Source organism: Heterodontus francisci, chromosome 1 (assembly GCF_036365525.1).
Source record: "Heterodontus francisci isolate sHetFra1 chromosome 1, sHetFra1.hap1, whole genome shotgun sequence".
NCBI classification, from domain to species: Eukaryota; Metazoa; Chordata; class Chondrichthyes; order Heterodontiformes; family Heterodontidae; genus Heterodontus; species Heterodontus francisci.
Window position 1 is genome coordinate 11441659 of NC_090371.1, and position 22366 is coordinate 11464024.

Consider the following 22366-nt stretch of genomic DNA (forward strand, 5'->3'; position numbering starts at 1 on the left):
AGTCACAAAGACATCCTCAATCACAAACACATCCTCAGTCACAAAGACATCCACAGTCACAAACACATCCACAGTCACAAACACATCCACAGACACAAAGAAATCCACAGTCACAAACACATTCCCAGACACAAAGACATCCTCAGTCACAAACACATCCTCAGTCACAAAGACATCCACAGTCACTAAAACATGCCCAGTCACAAATACATCCACAGTCACAAACACATCCACAGTCACAAACAGATCCTCATTCACAAACACATCCTCAGTCACAGACACATCCACAGTCACAAAGATATCCACAGTCACAAACACATCCACAGTCACAACGACTTCCACAGTCACAAAGACATCCACAGTCACAAACACATCCTCAGTCACAAACACATCCACAGTCACAACGACATCCACAGTCACAAAGACATCCACAGTCACAAACACATCCACAGTCGCAAAGACATCCATAGTCACAAACACATCCACAGTCACAAAGACATCCACAGTCACAAACACATCCACAGTCGCAAAGACATCCTCAGTCACAAACACACCATCTGTCACAAAGACATCCACAGTCACAACGACATCCACATTCACAGACACATCCTCAGTCATAAACACATCCTCAGTCACAAACACATCCACAGTCACAAAGACATCCACAGTCACAAACACATCCACAGTCACAAAGACATCCACAGTCACAAACACATCCACAGTCGCAAAGACATCCTCAGTCACAAATACATCCTCAGTCAGAAAGACATCCTCAGTCACAAACACATCCACAGTCACAAAGACATCCACAGTCACAAACACATCCTCAGTCACAAAGACATCCACATTCACAAACACATCCACAGTCACAAAGACATCCACAGTCACAAAGACATTCTCAGTCACAAACACATCCTCAGTCACAAAGACATCCACAGTCACAAACACATCCACAGTCACAAAGACATCCACAGTCACAAACACTTCCACAGTCACAAACACATCCTCAGTCACAAAGACATCCACAGTCACAAAGACATTCTCAGTCACAAACACATCCACAGTCACAAAGACATTCTCAGTCACAAACACATCCTCAGTCACAAAGACATCCACAGTCACAGAGACATCCACAGTCACAAACACTTCCACAGTCACAAAGACATTCTCAGTCACAAACACATCCACAGTCACAAAGACATTCTCAGTCACAAACACATCCTCAGTCACAAAGACATCCTCAATCGCAAACACATCCTCAGTCACAAAGACATCCACAGTCACAAACACATCCACAGACACAAAGACATCCACAGTCACAAAGACATTCTCAGTCACAAACACATCCTCAGTCACAAAGACATCCACTGTCACAAAGACATTCTCAGTCACAAACACATCCTCAGTCACAAAGACATCCACAGTCACAAACAGATCGACAGTCACAAAGACATCCACAGTCACAAACACTTCCACAGTCACAAACACATCCTCAGTCACAAAGACATCCACAGTCACAAAGACATCCTCAGTCACAAAGACATCCACAGTCACAAACGCATCCTCAGTCACAAACACATCCACAGTCACAACGACGTCCACAGTCACAAAGACATCCACAGTCACAAACACATCCACAGTCGCAAAGACATCCATAGTCACAAACACATCCACAGTCACAAAGACATCCACAGTCACAAACACATCCACAGTCGCAAAGACATCCTCAGTCACAAACACATCCTCTGTCACAAAGACATCCACAGTCACAACGTCATCCACATTCACAAACACATCCTCAGTCATAAACACATCCTCAGTCACAAAGACATCCTCAGTCACAAACACATCCTCAGTCACAAAGACATCCACAGTCACAAAGACATTCTCAGTCACAAACACATCCTCAGTCACAAAGACATCCACAGTCACAAACACATCCTCAGTCACAAAGACATCCACAGTCACAAAGACATTCTCAGTCACAAACACATCCACAGTCACAAAGACATTCTCAGTCACAAACACATCCTCAGTCACAAAGACATCCACAGTCACAAAGACATCCACAGTCACAAACACTTCCACAGTCACAAAGACATCCTCAGTCACAAACACATCCTCAGTCACAAAGACATCCACAGTCACTAAAACATGCCCAGTCACAAAGACATCCACAGTCACAAACACATCCACAGTCACAAACAGATCCTCATTCACAAACACATCCTCAGTCACAGACACATCCACAGTCACAAAGATATCCACAGTCACAATCACATCCACAGTCACAACGACTTCCACAGTCACAAAGACATGCACAGTCACAAACACATCCTCAGTCACAAACACATCCACAGTCACAACGACATCCACAGTCACAAAGACATCCACAGTCACAAACACATCCACAGTCGCAAAGACATCCACCATCACAAACACATCCTCAGTCACAAAGACATCCACAGTCACAAACATATCCACAGTCACAAAGACATCCACAGTCACAAACACATCCACAGTCACAAAGACATCCACAGTCACAAACACTTCCTCAGTCGCAAAGACATCCACATTCACAAACACATCCACAGTCACAAACACATCCACAGTCACAACCACATCCACAGTATCAAACACATCCACAGTCACAAACACATCCTCAGTCACAAAGACATCCACAGTCACAAAGACATCCACAGTAACAAACACATCCACAGTAACAAACACATCCATAGTCACAAACACATCCTCAGTCACAAAGACATCCTCAGTCACAAACACATCCACAGTCACTAAGAGATCCACAGTCACAAACACTTCCTCAGTCACAAGGACATCCACATTCACAAACACATCCACAGTCACAAAGACATCCACAGTCACAACGACATCCACATTCACAAACACATCCTCAGTCATAAACACATCCTCAGTCACAAAGACATCCTCAGTCACAAAGACATCCACAGTCACAAAGACATCCACAGTCACAAAGACATCCACAGTCACAAACACATCCACAGTCACAAAGACATCCACAGTCACAAACACTTCCACAGTCACAAACACATCCTCAGTCACAAAGACATTCTCAGTCACAAACACATCCTCAGTCACAAAGACATCCACAGTCACAAAGACATCCTCAATCGCAAACACATCCTCAGTCACAAAGACATCCACAGTCACAAACACATCCTCAGTCACAAAGACATCCTCAGTCACAAAGACATCCTCAATCGCAAACACATCCTCAGTCACAAAGACATCCACAGTCACAAACACATCCACAGTCACAAAGACATCCACAGTCACAAAGACATTCTCAGTCACAAACACATCCTCAATCGCAAACACATCCTCAGTCACAAAGACATCCACAGTCACAAACACATCCTCAGTCACAAAGACATCCTCAGTCACAAAGACATCCTCAATCGCAAACACATCCTCAGTCACAAAGACATCCACAGTCACAAACACATCCACAGTCACAAAGACATCCACAGTCACAAAGACATTCTCAGTCACAAACACATCCTCAGTCACAAAGACATCCACAGTCACAAACACATCCACAGTCACAAAGACATCCACAGTCACAAACACTTCCACAGTCACAAACACATCCTCAGTCACAAAGACATCCACAGTCACAAAGACATTCTCAGTCACAAACACATCCACAGTCACAAAGACATTCTCAGTCACAAACACATCCTCAGTCACAAAGACATCCACAGTCACAAAGACATCCACAGTCACAAACACTTCCACAGTCACAAAGACATTCTCAGTCACAAACACATCCACAGTCACAAAGGCATTCTCAGTCACAAACACATCCTCAGTCACAAAGACATCCTCAATCGCAAACACATCCTCAGTCACAAAGACATCCACAGTCACAAACACATCCACAGACACAAAGACATCCACAGTCACAAAGACATTCTCAGTCACAAACACATCCTCAGTCACAAAGACATCCACTGTCACAAAGACATTCTCAGTCACAAACACATCCTCAGTCACAAAGACATCCACAGTCACAAACACATCGACAGTCACAAAGACATCCACAGTCACAAACACTTCCACAGTCACAAACACATCCTCAGTCACAAAGACATCCACAGTCACAAAGACATCCACAGTCACAAAGACATTCTCAGTCACAAACACATCCTCAGTCACAAAGACATCCACAGTCACAAAGACATCCTCAATCGCAAACACATCCTCAGTCACAAAGACATCCACAGTCACAAACACATCCTCAGTCACAAAGACATCCTCAGTCACAAAGACATCCTCAATCACAAACACATCCTCAGTCACAAAGACATCCACAGTCACAAACACATCCACAGTCACAAACACATCCACAGACACAAAGAAATCCACAGTCACAAACACATTCCCAGACACAAACACATCCTCAGTCACAAACACATCCTCAGTCACAAAGACATCCACAGTCACTAAAACATGCCCAGTCACAAAGACATCCACAGTCACAAACACATCCACAGTCACAAACAGATCCTCATTCACAAACACATCCTCAGTCACAGCCACATCCACAGTCACAAAGATATCCACAGTCACAAACACATCCACAGTCACAACGACTTCCACAGTCACAAAGACATCCACAGTCACAAACACATCCTCAGTCACAAACACATCCACAGTCACAGACACATCCACAGTCACAAAGATATCCACAGTCACAAACACATCCACAGTCACAACGACTTCCACAGTCACAAAGACATCCACAGTCACAAACACATCCACAGTCACAACGACATCCACAGTCACAAAGACATCCACAGTCACAAACACATCCACAGTCGCAAAGACATCCATAGTCACAAACACATCCACAGTCACAAAGACATCCACAGTCACAAACACATCCACAGTCGCAAAGACATCCTCAGTCACAAACACATCATCTGTCACAAAGACATCCACAGTCACAACGACATCCACATTCACAAACACATCCTCAGTCATAAACATATCCTCAGTCACAAACACATCCACAGTCACAAAGACATCCACAGTCACAAACACATCCACAGTCACAAAGACATCCACAGTCACAAACACATCCACAGTCGCAAAGACATCCTCAGTCACAAACACATCCTCAGTCAGAAAGACATCCTCAGTCACAAACACATCCACAGTCACAAAGACATCCACAGTCACAAACACATCCTCAGTCACAAAGACATCCACAGTCACAAACACATCCACAGTCACAAAGACATCCACAGTCACAAAGACATTCTCAGTCACAAACACATCCTCAGTCACAAAGACATCCACAGTCACAAACACATCCACAGTCACAAAGACATCCACAGTCACAAACACTTCCACAGTCACAAACACATCCTCAGTCACAAAGACATCCACAGTCACAAAGATATTCTCAGTCACAAACACATCCACAGTCACAAAGACATTCTCAGTCACAAACACATCCTCAGTCACAAAGACATCCACAGTCACAGAGACATCCACAGTCACAAACACTTCCACAGTCACAAAGACATTCTCAGTCACAAACACATCCACAGTCACAAAGACATTCTCAGTCACAAACACATCCTCAGTCACAAAGACATCCTCAATCGCAAACACATCCTCAGTCACAAAGACATCCACAGTCACAAACACATCCACAGACACAAAGACATCCACAGTCACAAAGACATTCTCAGTCACAAACACATCCTCAGTCACAAAGACATCCACTGTCACAAAGACATTCTCAGTCACAAACACATCCTCAGTCACAAAGACATCCACAGTCACAAACAGATCGACAGTCACAAAGACATCCACAGTCACAAACACTTCCACAGTCACAAACACATCCTCAGTCACAAAGACATCCACAGTCACAAAGACATCCTCAGTCACAAAGACATCCACAGTCACAAACGCATCCTCAGTCACAAACACATCCACAGTCACAACGACGTCCACAGTCACAAAGACATCCACAGTCACAAACACATCCACAGTCGCAAAGACATCCATAGTCACAAACACATCCACAGTCACAAAGACATCCACAGTCACAAACACATCCACAGTCGCAAAGACATCCTCAGTCACAAACACATCCTCTGTCACAAAGACATCCACAGTCACAACGTCATCCACATTCACAAACACATCCTCAGTCATAAACACATCCTCAGTCACAAAGACATCCTCAGTCACAAACACATCCTCAGTCACAAAGACATCCACAGTCACAAACACATCCTCAGTCACAAAGACATCCACAGTCACAAACACATCCACAGTCACAAAGACATCCACAGTCACAAAGACATCCACAGTCACAAACACATCCACAGTCACAAAGACATCCACAGTCACAAACACATCCTCAGTCACAAAGACATCCACTGTCACAAAGACATTCTCAGTCACAAACACATCCTCAGTCACAAAGACATCCACAGTCACAAACAGATCGACAGTCACAAAGACATCCACAGTCACAAACACTTCCACAGTCACAAACACATCCTCAGTCACAAAGACATCCACAGTCACAAAGACATCCTCAGCCACAAAGACATCCACAGTCACAAACGCATCCTCAGTCACAAACACATCCACAGTCACAACGACGTCCACAGTCACAAAGACATCCACAGTCACAAACACATCCACAGTCGCAAAGACATCCATAGTCACAAACACATCCACAGTCACAAAGACATCCACAGTCACAAACACATCCACAGTCGCAAAGACATCCTCAGTCACAAACACATCCTCTGTCACAAAGACATCCACAGTCACAACGTCATCCACATTCACAAACCACATCCTCAGTCATAAACACATCCTCAGTCACAAAGACATCCTCAGTCACAAACACATCCTCAGTCACAAAGACATCCACAGTCACAAACACATCCTCAGTCACAAAGACATCCACAGTCACAAACACATCCACAGTCACAAAGACATCCACAGTCACAAAGACATTCTCAGTCACAAACACATCCTCAGTCACAAAGACATCCACAGTCACAAACACATCCTCAGTCACAAAGACATCCACAGTCACAAAGACATTCTCAGTCACAAACACATCCACAGGCACAAAGACATTCTCAGTCACAAACACATCCTCAGTCACAAAGACATCCACAGTCACAAAGACATCCACAGTCACAAACACTTCCACAGTCACAAAGACATTCTCAGTCACAAACACTTCCTCAGTCACAAAGAAATCCTCAATCGCAAACACATCCTCAGTCACAAAGACATCCACAGTCACAAACACATCCACAGACACAAAGACATCCACAGTCACAAAGACATTCTCAGTCACAAACACATCCTCTGTCACAAAGACATCCACTGTCACAAAGACATTCTCAGTCACAAACACATCCTCAGTCACAAAGACATCCACAGTCACAAACACATCGACAGTCACAAAGACATCCACAGTCACAAACACTTCCACAGTCACAAACACATCCTCAGTCACAAAGACATCCACAGTCACAAAGACATCCACAGTCACAAAGACATTCTCAGTCACAAACACATCCTCAGTCACAAAGACATCGACAGTCACAAAGACATTCTCAGTCACAAACACATCCACAGTCACAAAGACATCCACAGTCACAAACACATCCACAGTCACAAACACATCCACAGACACAAAGACATCCACAGTCACAAAGACATCCACAGTCACAAACACATCCTCAGTCACAAACACAGCCTCAGTCACAAAGACATCCACAGTCACAAAGACATCCACAGTCACAAAGACATTCTCAGTCACAAACACATCCTCAGTCACAAAGACATCCACAGTCACAAAGACATCCTCAATCGCAAACACATCCTCAGTCACAAAGACATCCACAGTCACAAACACATCCTCAGTCACAAAGACATCCTCAGTCACAAAGACATCCTCAATCACAAACACATCCTCAGTCACAAAGACATCCACAGTCACAAACACATCCAAAGTCACAAACACATCCACAGACACAAAGAAATCTACAGTCACAAACACATTCCCAGACACAAAGACATCCTCAGTCACAAACACATCCTCAGTCACAAAGACATCCACAGTCACTAAAACATGCCCAGTCACAAAGACATCCACAGTCACAAACACATCCACAGTCACAAACAGATCCTCATTCACAAACACATCCTCAGTCACAGACACATCCACAGTCACAAAGATATCCACAGTCACAAACACATCCACAGTCACAACGACTTCCACAGTCACAAAGACATCCACAGTCACAAACACATCCTCAGTCACAAACACATCCACAGTCACAACGACATCCACAGTCACAAAGACATCCACAGTCACAAACACATCCACAGTCGCAAAGACATCCACCGTCACAAACACATCCTCAGTCACAAAGACATCCACAGTCACAAACATATCCACAGTCACAAAGACATCCACAGTCACAAACACATCCTCAGTCACAAAGACATCCACAGTCACAAACACTTCCTCAGTCGCAAAGACATCCACATTCACAAACACATCCACAGTCACAAACACATCCACAGTCACAAACACATCCACAGTAACAAACACATCCACAGTCACAAACACATCCTCAGTCACAAAGACATCCACAGTCACAAAGACATCCACAGTAACAAACACATCCACAGTAACAAACACATCCACAGTCACAAACACATCCTCAGTCACAAAGACATCCTCAGTCACAAACACATCCACAGTCACTAAGAGATCCACAGTCACAAACACTTCCTCAGTCACAAGGACATCCACATTCACAAACACATCCACAGTCACAAAGACATCCACAGTCACAACGACATCCACATTCACAAACACATCCTCAGTCATAAACACATCCTCAGTCACAAAGACATCCTCAGTCACAAAGACATCCACAGTCACAAACACATCCACAGTCACAAAGACATCCACAGTCACAAACACATCCACAGTCACAAAGACATCCACAGTCACAAACACTTCCACAGTCACAAACACATCCTCAGTCACAAAGACATTCTCAGTCACAAACACATCCTCAGTCACAAAGACATCCACAGTCACAAAGACATCCTCAATCGCAAACACATCCTCAGTCACAAAGACATCCACAGTAACAAACACATCCTCAGTCACAAAGACATCCTCAGTCACAAAGACATCCTCAATCGCAAACACATCCTCAGTCACAAAGACATCCACAGTCACAAACACATCCACAGTCACAAAGACATCCACAGTCACAAAGACATTCTCAGTCACAAACACATCCTCAATCGCAAACACATCCTCAGTCACAAAGACATCCACAGTCACAAACACATCCACAGTCACAAAGACATCCACAGTCACAAAGACATTCTCAGTCACAAACACATCCACAGTCACAAAGACATTCTCAGTCACAAACACATCCTCAGTCACAAAGACATCCACAGTCACAGAGACATCCACAGTCACAAACACTTCCACAGTCACAAAGACATTCTCAGTCACAAACACATCCACAGTCACAAAGACATTCTCAGTCACAAACACATCCTCAGTCACAAAGACATCCTCAATCGCAAACACATCCTCAGTCACAAAGACATCCACAGTCACAAACACATCCACAGACACAAAGACATCCACAGTCACAAAGACATTCTCAGTCACAAACACATCCTCAGTCACAAAGACATCCACTGTCACAAAGACATTCTCAGTCACAAACACATCCTCAGTCACAAAGACATCCACAGTCACAAACAGATCGACAGTCACAAAGACATCCACAGTCACAAACACTTCCACAGTCACAAACACATCCTCAGTCACAAAGACATCCACAGTCACAAAGACATCCTCAGTCACAAAGACATCCACAGTCACAAACGCATCCTCAGTCACAAACACATCCACAGTCACAACGACGTCCACAGTCACAAAGACATCCACAGTCACAAACACATCCACAGTCGCAAAGACATCCATAGTCACAAACACATCCACAGTCACAAAGACATCCACAGTCACAAACACATCCACAGTCGCAAAGACATCCTCAGTCACAAACACATCCTCTGTCACAAAGACATCCACAGTCACAACGTCATCCACATTCACAAACACATCCTCAGTCATAAACACATCCTCAGTCACAAAGACATCCTCAGTCACAAACACATCCTCAGTCACAAAGACATCCACAGTCACAAAGACATTCTCAGTCACAAACACATCCTCAGTCACAAAGACATCCACAGTCACAAACACATCCTCAGTCACAAAGACATCCACAGTCACAAAGACATTCTCAGTCACAAACACATCCACAGTCACAAAGACATTCTCAGTCACAAACACATCCTCAGTCACAAAGACATCCACAGTCACAAAGACATCCACAGTCACAAACACTTCCACAGTCACAAAGACATCCTCAGTCACAAACACATCCTCAGTCACAAAGACATCCACAGTCACTAAAACATGCCCAGTCACAAAGACATCCACAGTCACAAACACATCCACAGTCACAAACAGATCCTCATTCACAAACACATCCTCAGTCACAGACACATCCACAGTCACAAAGATATCCACAGTCACAATCACATCCACAGTCACAACGACTTCCACAGTCACAAAGACATGCACAGTCACAAACACATCCTCAGTCACAAACACATCCACAGTCACAACGACATCCACAGTCACAAAGACATCCACAGTCACAAACACATCCACAGTCGCAAAGACATCCACCATCACAAACACATCCTCAGTCACAAAGACATCCACAGTCACAAACATATCCACAGTCACAAAGACATCCACAGTCACAAACACATCCACAGTCACAAAGACATCCACAGTCACAAACACTTCCTCAGTCGCAAAGACATCCACATTCACAAACACATCCACAGTCACAAACACATCCACAGTCACAACCACATCCACAGTATCAAACACATCCACAGTCACAAACACATCCTCAGTCACAAAGACATCCACAGTCACAAAGACATCCACAGTAACAAACACATCCACAGTAACAAACACATCCATAGTCACAAACACATCCTCAGTCACAAAGACATCCTCAGTCACAAACACATCCACAGTCACTAAGAGATCCACAGTCACAAACACTTCCTCAGTCACAAGGACATCCACATTCACAAACACATCCACAGTCACAAAGACATCCACAGTCACAACGACATCCACATTCACAAACACATCCTCAGTCATAAACACATCCTCAGTCACAAAGACATCCTCAGTCACAAAGACATCCACAGTCACAAAGACATCCACAGTCACAAAGATATCCACAGTCACAAACACATCCACAGTCACAAAGACATCCACAGTCACAAACACTTCCACAGTCACAAACACATCCTCAGTCACAAAGACATTCTCAGTCACAAACACATCCTCAGTCACAAAGACATCCACAGTCACAAAGACATCCTCAATCGCAAACACATCCTCAGTCACAAAGACATCCACAGTCACAAACACATCCTCAGTCACAAAGACATCCTCAGTCACAAAGACATCCTCAATCGCAAACACATCCTCAGTCACAAAGACATCCACAGTCACAAACACATCCACAGTCACAAAGACATCCACAGTCACAAAGACATTCTCAGTCACAAACACATCCTCAATCGCAAACACATCCTCAGTCACAAAGACATCCACAGTCACAAACACATCCTCAGTCACAAAGACATCCTCAGTCACAAAGACATCCTCAATCGCAAACACATCCTCAGTCACAAAGACATCCACAGTCACAAACACATCCACAGTCACAAAGACATCCACAGTCACAAAGACATTCTCAGTCACAAACACATCCTCAGTCACAAAGACATCCACAGTCACAAACACATCCACAGTCACAAAGACATCCACAGTCACAAACACTTCCACAGTCACAAACACATCCTCAGTCACAAAGACATCCACAGTCACAAAGACATTCTCAGTCACAAACACATCCACAGTCACAAAGACATTCTCAGTCACAAACACATCCTCAGTCACAAAGACATCCACAGTCACAAAGACATCCACAGTCACAAACACTTCCACAGTCACAAAGACATTCTCAGTCACAAACACATCCACAGTCACAAAGGCATTCTCAGTCACAAACACATCCTCAGTCACAAAGACATCCTCAATCGCAAACACATCCTCAGTCACAAAGACATCCACAGTCACAAACACATCCACAGACACAAAGACATCCACAGTCACAAAGACATTCTCAGTCACAAAGACATCCTCAGTCACAAAGACATCCACTGTCACAAAGACATTCTCAGTCACAAACACATCCTCAGTCACAAAGACATCCACAGTCACAAACACATCGACAGTCACAAAGACATCCACAGTCACAAACACTTCCACAGTCACAAACACATCCTCAGTCACAAAGACATCCACAGTCACAAAGACATCCACAGTCACAAAGACATTCTCAGTCACAAACACATCCTCAGTCACAAAGACATCCACAGTCACAAAGACATCCTCAATCGCAAACACATCCTCAGTCACAAAGACATCCACAGTCACAAACACATCCTCAGTCACAAAGACATCCTCAGTCACAAAGACATCCTCAATCACAAACACATCCTCAGTCACAAAGACATCCACAGTCACAAACACATCCACAGTCACAAACACATCCACAGACACAAAGAAATCCACAGTCACAAACACATTCCCAGACACAAACACATCCTCAGTCACAAACACATCCTCAGTCACAAAGACATCCACAGTCACTAAAACATGCCCAGTCACAAAGACATCCACAGTCACAAACACATCCACAGTCACAAACAGATCCTCATTCACAAACACATCCTCAGTCACAGACACATCCACAGTCACAAAGATATCCACAGTCACAAACACATCCACAGTCACAACGACTTCCACAGTCACAAAGACATCCACAGTCACAAACACATCCTCAGTCACAAACACATCCACAGTCACAGACACATCCACAGTCACAAAGATATCCACAGTCACAAACACATCCACAGTCACAACGACTTCCACAGTCACAAAGACATCCACAGTCACAAACACATCCACAGTCACAACGACATCCACAGTCACAAAGACATCCACAGTCACAAACACATCCACAGTCGCAAAGACATCCATAGTCACAAACACATCCACAGTCACAAAGACATCCACAGTCACAAACACATCCACAGTCGCAAAGACATCCTCAGTCACAAACACATCATCTGTCACAAAGACATCCACAGTCACAACGACATCCACATTCACAAACACATCCTCAGTCATAAACATATCCTCAGTCACAAACACATCCACAGTCACAAAGACATCCACAGTCACAAACACATCCACAGTCACAAAGACATCCACAGTCACAAACACATCCACAGTCGCAAAGACATCCTCAGTCACAAACACATCCTCAGTCAGAAAGACATCCTCAGTCACAAACACATCCACAGTCACAAAGACATCCACAGTCACAAACACATCCTCAGTCACAAAGACATCCACAGTCACAAACACATCCACAGTCACAAAGACATCCACAGTCACAAAGACATTCTCAGTCACAAACACATCCTCAGTCACAAAGACATCCACAGTCACAAACACATCCACAGTCACAAAGACATCCACAGTCACAAACACTTCCACAGTCACAAACACATCCTCAGTCACAAAGACATCCACAGTCACAAAGATATTCTCAGTCACAAACACATCCACAGTCACAAAGACATTCTCAGTCACAAACACATCCTCAGTCACAAAGACATCCACAGTCACAGAGACATCCACAGTCACAAACACTTCCACAGTCACAAAGACATTCTCAGTCACAAACACATCCACAGTCACAAAGACATTCTCAGTCACAAACACATCCTCAGTCACAAAGACATCCTCAATCGCAAACACATCCTCAGTCACAAAGACATCCACAGTCACAAACACATCCACAGACACAAAGACATCCACAGTCACAAAGACATTCTCAGTCACAAACACATCCTCAGTCACAAAGACATCCACTGTCACAAAGACATTCTCAGTCACAAACACATCCTCAGTCACAAAGACATCCACAGTCACAAACAGATCGACAGTCACAAAGACATCCACAGTCACAAACACTTCCACAGTCACAAACACATCCTCAGTCACAAAGACATCCACAGTCACAAAGACATCCTCAGTCACAAAGACATCCACAGTCACAAACGCATCCTCAGTCACAAACACATCCACAGTCACAACGACGTCCACAGTCACAAAGACATCCACAGTCACAAACACATCCACAGTCGCAAAGACATCCATAGTCACAAACACATCCACAGTCACAAAGACATCCACAGTCACAAACACATCCACAGTCGCAAAGACATCCTCAGTCACAAACACATCCTCTGTCACAAAGACATCCACAGTCACAACGTCATCCACATTCACAAACACATCCTCAGTCATAAACACATCCTCAGTCACAAAGACATCCTCAGTCACAAACACATCCTCAGTCACAAAGACATCCACAGTCACAAACACATCCTCAGTCACAAAGACATCCACAGTCACAAACACATCCACAGTCACAAAGACATCCACAGTCACAAAGACATCCACAGTCACAAACACATCCACAGTCACAAAGACATCCACAGTCACAAACACATCCTCAGTCACAAAGACATCCACTGTCACAAAGACATTCTCAGTCACAAACACATCCTCAGTCACAAAGACATCCACAGTCACAAACAGATCGACAGTCACAAAGACATCCACAGTCACAAACACTTCCACAGTCACAAACACATCCTCAGTCACAAAGACATCCACAGTCACAAAGACATCCTCAGTCACAAAGACATCCACAGTCACAAACGCATCCTCAGTCACAAACACATCCACAGTCACAACGACGTCCACAGTCACAAAGACATCCACAGTCACAAACACATCCACAGTCGCAAAGACATCCATAGTCACAAACACATCCACAGTCACAAAGACATCCACAGTCACAAACACATCCACAGTCGCAAAGACATCCTCAGTCACAAACACATCCTCTGTCACAAAGACATCCACAGTCACAACGTCATCCACATTCACAAACACATCCTCAGTCATAAACACATCCTCAGTCACAAAGACATCCTCAGTCACAAACACATCCTCAGTCACAAAGACATCCACAGTCACAAACACATCCTCAGTCACAAAGACATCCACAGTCACAAACACATCCACAGTCACAAAGACATCCACAGTCACAAAGACATTCTCAGTCACAAACACATCCTCAGTCACAAAGACATCCACAGTCACAAACACATCCTCAGTCACAAAGACATCCACAGTCACAAAGACATTCTCAGTCACAAACACATCCACAGGCACAAAGACATTCTCAGTCACAAACACATCCTCAGTCACAAAGACATCCACAGTCACAAAGACATCCACAGTCACAAACACTTCCACAGTCACAAAGACATTCTCAGTCACAAACACTTCCTCAGTCACAAAGAAATCCTCAATCGCAAACACATCCTCAGTCACAAAGACATCCACAGTCACAAACACATCCACAGACACAAAGACATCCACAGTCACAAAGACATTCTCAGTCACAAACACATCCTCAGTCACAAAGACATCCACTGTCACAAAGACATTCTCAGTCACAAACACATCCTCAGTCACAAAGACATCCACAGTCACAAACACATCGACAGTCACAAAGACATCCACAGTCACAAACACTTCCACAGTCACAAACACATCCTCAGTCACAAAGACATCCACAGTCACAAAGACATCCACAGTCACAAAGACATTCTCAGTCACAAACACATCCTCAGTCACAAAGACATCGACAGTCACAAAGACATTCTCAGTCACAAACACATCCACAGTCACAAAGACATCCACAGTCACAAACACATCCACAGTCACAAACACATCCACAGACACAAAGACATCCACAGTCACAAAGACATCCACAGTCACAAACACATCCTCAGTCACAAACACAGCCTCAGTCACAAAGACATCCACAGTCACAAAGACATCCACAGTCACAAAGACATTCTCAGTCACAAACACATCCTCAGTCACAAAGACATCCACAGTCACAAAGACATCCTCAATCGCAAACACATCCTCAGTCACAAAGACATCCACAGTCACAAACACATCCTCAGTCACAAAGACATCCTCAGTCTCAAAGACATCCTCAATCACAAACACATCCTCAGTCACAAAGACATCCACAGTCACAAACACATCCAAAGTCACAAACACATCCACAGACACAAAGAAATCTACAGTCACAAACACATTCCCAGACACAAAGACATCCTCAGTCACAAACACATCCTCAGTCACAAAGACATCCACAGTCACTAAAACATGCCCAGTCACAAAGACATCCACAGTCACAAACACATCCACAGTCACAAACAGATCCTCATTCACAAACACATCCTCAGTCACAGACACATCCACAGTCACAAAGATATCCACAGTCACAAACACATCCACAGTCACAACGACTTCCACAGTCACAAAGACATCCTCAGTCACAAACACATCCTCAGTCACAAACACATCCACAGTCACAACGACATCCACAGTCACAAAGACATCCACAGTCACAAACACATCCACAGTCGCAAAGACATCCACCGTCACAAACACATCCTCAGTCACAAAGACATCCACAGTCACAAACATATCCACAGTCACAAAGACATCCACAGTCACAAACACATCCTCAGTCACAAAGACATCCACAGTCACAAACACTTCCTCAGTCGCAAAGACATCCACATTCACAAACACATCCACAGTCACAAACACATCCACAGTCACAAACACATCCACAGTAACAAACACATCCACAGTCACAAACACATCCTCAGTCACAAAGACATCCACAGTCACAAAGACATCCACAGTAACAAACACATCCACAGTAACAAACACATCCACAGTCACAAACACATCCTCAGTCACAAAGACATCCTCAGTCACAAACACATCCACAGTCACTAAGAGATCCACAGTCACAAACACTTCCTCAGTCACAAGGACATCCACATTCACAAACACATCCACAGTCACAAAGACATCCACAGTCACAACGACATCCACATTCACAAACACATCCTCAGTCATAAACACATCCTCAGTCACAAAGACATCCTCAGTCACAAAGACATCCACAGTCACAAACACATCCACAGTCACAAAGACATCCACAGTCACAAACACATCCACAGTCACAAAGACATCCACAGTCACAAACACTTCCACAGTCACAAACACATCCTCAGTCACAAAGACATCCTCAGTCACAAAGACATCCTCAATCGCAAACACATCCTCAGTCACAAAGACATCCACAGTCACAAACACATCCACAGTCACAAAGACATCCACAGTCACAAAGACATTCTCAGTCACAAACACATCCTCAATCGCAAACACATCCTCAGTCACAAAGACATCCACAGTCACAAACACATCCACAGTCACAAAGACATCCACAGTCACAAAGACATTCTCAGTCACAAACACATCCTCAGTCACAAAGACATCCACAGTCACAAACACATCCACAGTCACAAAGACATCCACAGTCACAAACACTTCCACAGTCACAAACACATCCTCAGTCACAAAGACATCCACAGTCACAAAGACATTCTCAGTCACAAACACATCCACAGTCACAAAGACATTCTCAGTCACAAACACATCCTCAGTCACAAAGACATCCAGTCACAAAGACATCCACAGTCACAAACACTTCCACAGTCACAAAGACATTCTCAGTCACAAACACATCCACAGTCACAAAGACATTCTCAGTCACAAACACATCCTCAGTCACAAAGACATCCTCAATCGCAAACACATCCTCAGTCACAAAGACATCCACAGTCACAAACACATCCACAGACACAAAGACATCCACAGTCACAAAGACATTCTCAGTCACAAACACATCCTCAGTCACAAAGACATCCACTGTCACAAAGACATTCTCAGTCACAAACACATCCTCAGTCACAAAGACATCCACAGTCACAAACACATCGACAGTCACAAAGACATCCACAGTCACAAACACTTCCACAGTCACAAACACATCCTCAGTCACAAAGACATCCACAGTCACAAAGACATCCACAGTCACAAAGACATTCTCAGTCACAAACACATCCTCAGTCACAAAGACATCCACAGTCACAAAGACATCCTCAATCGCAAACACATCCTCAGTCACAAAGACATCCACAGTCACAAAGACATCCTCAGTCACAAAGACATCCTCAATCACAAACACATCCTCAGTCACAAAGACATCCACAGTCACAAACACATCCACAGTCACAAACACATCCACAGACACAAAGAAATCCACAGTCACAAACACATTCCCAGACACAAAGACATCCTCAGTCACAAACACATCCTCAGTCACAAAGACATCCACAGTCACTAAAACATGCCCAGTCACAAATACATCCACAGTCACAAACACATCCACAGTCACAAACAGATCCTCATTCACAAACACATCCTCAGTCACAGACACATCCACAGTCACAAAGATATCCACAGTCACAAACACATCCACAGTCACAACGACTTCCACAGTCACAACGACATCCACAGTCACAAAGACATCCACAGTCACAAACACATCCACAGTCGCAAAGACATCCATAGTCACAAACACATCCACAGTCACAAAGACATCCACAGTCACAAACACATCCACAGTCGCAAAGACATCCTCAGTCACAAACACATCATCTGTCACAAAGACATCCACAGTCACAACGACATCCACATTCACAAACACATCCTCAGTCATAAACACATCCTCAGTCACAAACACATCCACAGTCACAAAGACATCCACAGTCACAAACACATCCACAGTCACAAAGACATCCACAGTCACAAACACATCCACAGTCGCAAAGACATCCTCAGTCACAAATACATCCTCAGTCAGAAAGACATCCTCAGTCACAAAGACATCCACAGTCACAAAGACATCCACAGTCACAAACACATCCTCAGTCACAAAGACATCCACAGTCACAAACACATCCACAGTCACAAAGACATCCACAGTCACAAAGACATTCTCAGTCACAAACACATCCTCAGTCACAAAGACATCCACAGTCACAAACACATCCACAGTCACAAAGACATCCACAGTCACAAACACTTCCACAGTCACAAACACATCCTCAGTCACAAAGACATCCACAGTCACAAAGACATTCTCAGTCACAAACACATCCACAGTCACAAAGACATTCTCAGTCACAAACACATCCTCAGTCACAAAGACATCCACAGTCACAGAGACATCCACAGTCACAAACACTTCCACAGTCACAAAGACATTCTCAGTCACAAACACATCCACAGTCACAAAGACATTCTCAGTCACAAACACATCCTCAGTCACAAAGACATCCTCAATCGCAAACACATCCTCAGTCACAAAGACATCCACAGTCACAAACACATCCACAGACACAAAGACATCCACAGTCACAAAGACATTCTCAGTCACAAACACATCCTCAGTCACAAAGACATCCACTGTCACAAAGACATTCTCAGTCACAAACACATCCTCAGTCACAAAGACATCCACAGTCACAAACAGATCGACAGTCACAAAGACATCCACAGTCACAAACACTTCCACAGTCACAAACACATCCTCAGTCACAAAGACATCCACAGTCACAAAGACATCCTCAGTCACAAAGACATCCACAGTCACAAACGCATCCTCAGTCACAAACACATCCACAGTCACAACGACGTCCACAGTCACAAAGACATCCACAGTCACAAACACATCCACAGTCGCAAAGACATCCATAGTCACAAACACATCCACAGTCACAAAGACATCCACAGTCACAAACACATCCACAGTCGCAAAGACATCCTCAGTCACAAACACATCCTCTGTCACAAAGACATCCACAGTCACAACGTCATCCACATTCACAAACACATCCTCAGTCATAAACACATCCTCAGTCACAAAGACATCCTCAGTCACAAACACATCCTCAGTCACAAAGACATCCACAGTCACAAACACATCCTCAGTCACAAAGACATCCACAGTCACAAACACATCCACAGTCACAAAGACATCCACAGTCACAAAGACATTCTCAGTCACAAACACATCCTCAGTCACAAAGACATCCACAGTCACAAACACATCCTCAGTCACAAAGACATCCACAGTCACAAAGACATTCTCAGTCACAAACACATCCACAGTCACAAAGACATTCTCAGTCACAAACACATCCTCAGTCACAAAGACATCCACAGTCACAAAGACATCCACAGTCACAAACACTTCCACAGTCACAAAGACATCCTCAGTCACAAACACATCCTCAGTCACAAAGACATCCACAGTCACTAAAACATGCCCAGTCACAAAGACATCCACAGTCACAAACACATCCACAGTCACAAACAGATCCTCATTCACAAACACATCCTCAGTCACAGACACATCCACAGTCACAAAGATATCCACAGTCACAAACACATCCACAGTCACAACGACTTCCACAGTCACAAAGACATCCACAGTCACAAACACATCCTCAGACACAAACACATCCACAGTCACAACGACATCCACAGTCACAAAGACATCCACAGTCACAAACACATCCACAGTCGCAAAGACATCCACCGTCACAAACACATCCTCAGTCACAAAGACATCCACAGTCACAAACATATCCACAGTCACAAAGACATCCACAGTCACAAACACATCCTCAGTCACAAAGACATCCACAGTCACAAACACTTCCTCAGTCGCAAAGACATCCACATTCACAAACACATCCACAGTCACAAACACATCCACAGTCACAAACACATCCACAGTAACAAACACATCCACAGTCACAAACACATCCTCAGTCACAAAGACATCCACAGTCACAAAGACATCCACAGTAACAAACACATCCACAGTAACAAACACATCCACAGTCACGAACACATCCTCAGTCACAAAGACATCCTCAGTCACAAACACATCCACAGTCACTAAGAGATCCACAGTCACAAACACTTCCTCAGTCACAAGGACATCCACATTCACAAACACATCCACAGTCACAAAGACATCCACAGTCACAACGACATCCACATTCACAAACACATCCTCAGTCAAAAACACATCCTCAGTCACAAAGACATCCTCAGTCACAAAGACATCCACAGTCACAAACACATCCACAGTCACAAAGACATCCACAGTCACAAACACATCCACAGTCACAAAGACATCCACAGTCACAAACACTTCCACAGTCACAAACACATCCTCAGTCACAAAGACATTCTCAGTCACAAACACATCCTCAGTCACAAAGACATCCACAGTCACAAAGACATCCTCAATCGCAAACACATCCTCAGTCACAAAGACATCCACAGTCACAAACACATCCTCAGTCACAAAGACATCCTCAGTCACAAAGACATCCTCAATCGCAAACACATCCTCAGTCACAAAGACATCCACAGTCACAAACACATCCACAGTCACAAAGACATCCACAGTCACAAAGACATTCTCAGTCACAAACACATCCTCAATCGCAAACACATCCTCAGTCACAAAGACATCCACAGTCACAAACACATCCTCAGTCACAAAGACATCCTCAGTCACAAAGACATCCTCAATCGCAAACACATCCTCAGTCACAAAGACATCCACAGTCACAAACACATCCACAGTCACAAAGACATCCACAGTCACAAAGACATTCTCAGTCACAAACACATCCTCAGTCACAAAGACATCCACAGTCACAAACACATCCACAGTCACAAAGACATCCACAGTCACAAACACTTCCACAGTCACAAACACATCCTCAGTCACAAAGACATCCACAGTCACAAAGACATTCTCAGTCACAAACACATCCACAGTCACAAAGACATTCTCAGTCACAAACACATCCTCAGTCACAAAGACATCCACAGTCACAAAGACATCCACAGTCACAAACACTTCCACAGTCACAAAGACATTCTCAGTCACAAACACATCCACAGTCACAAAGACATTCTCAGTCACAAACACATCCTCAGTCACAAAGA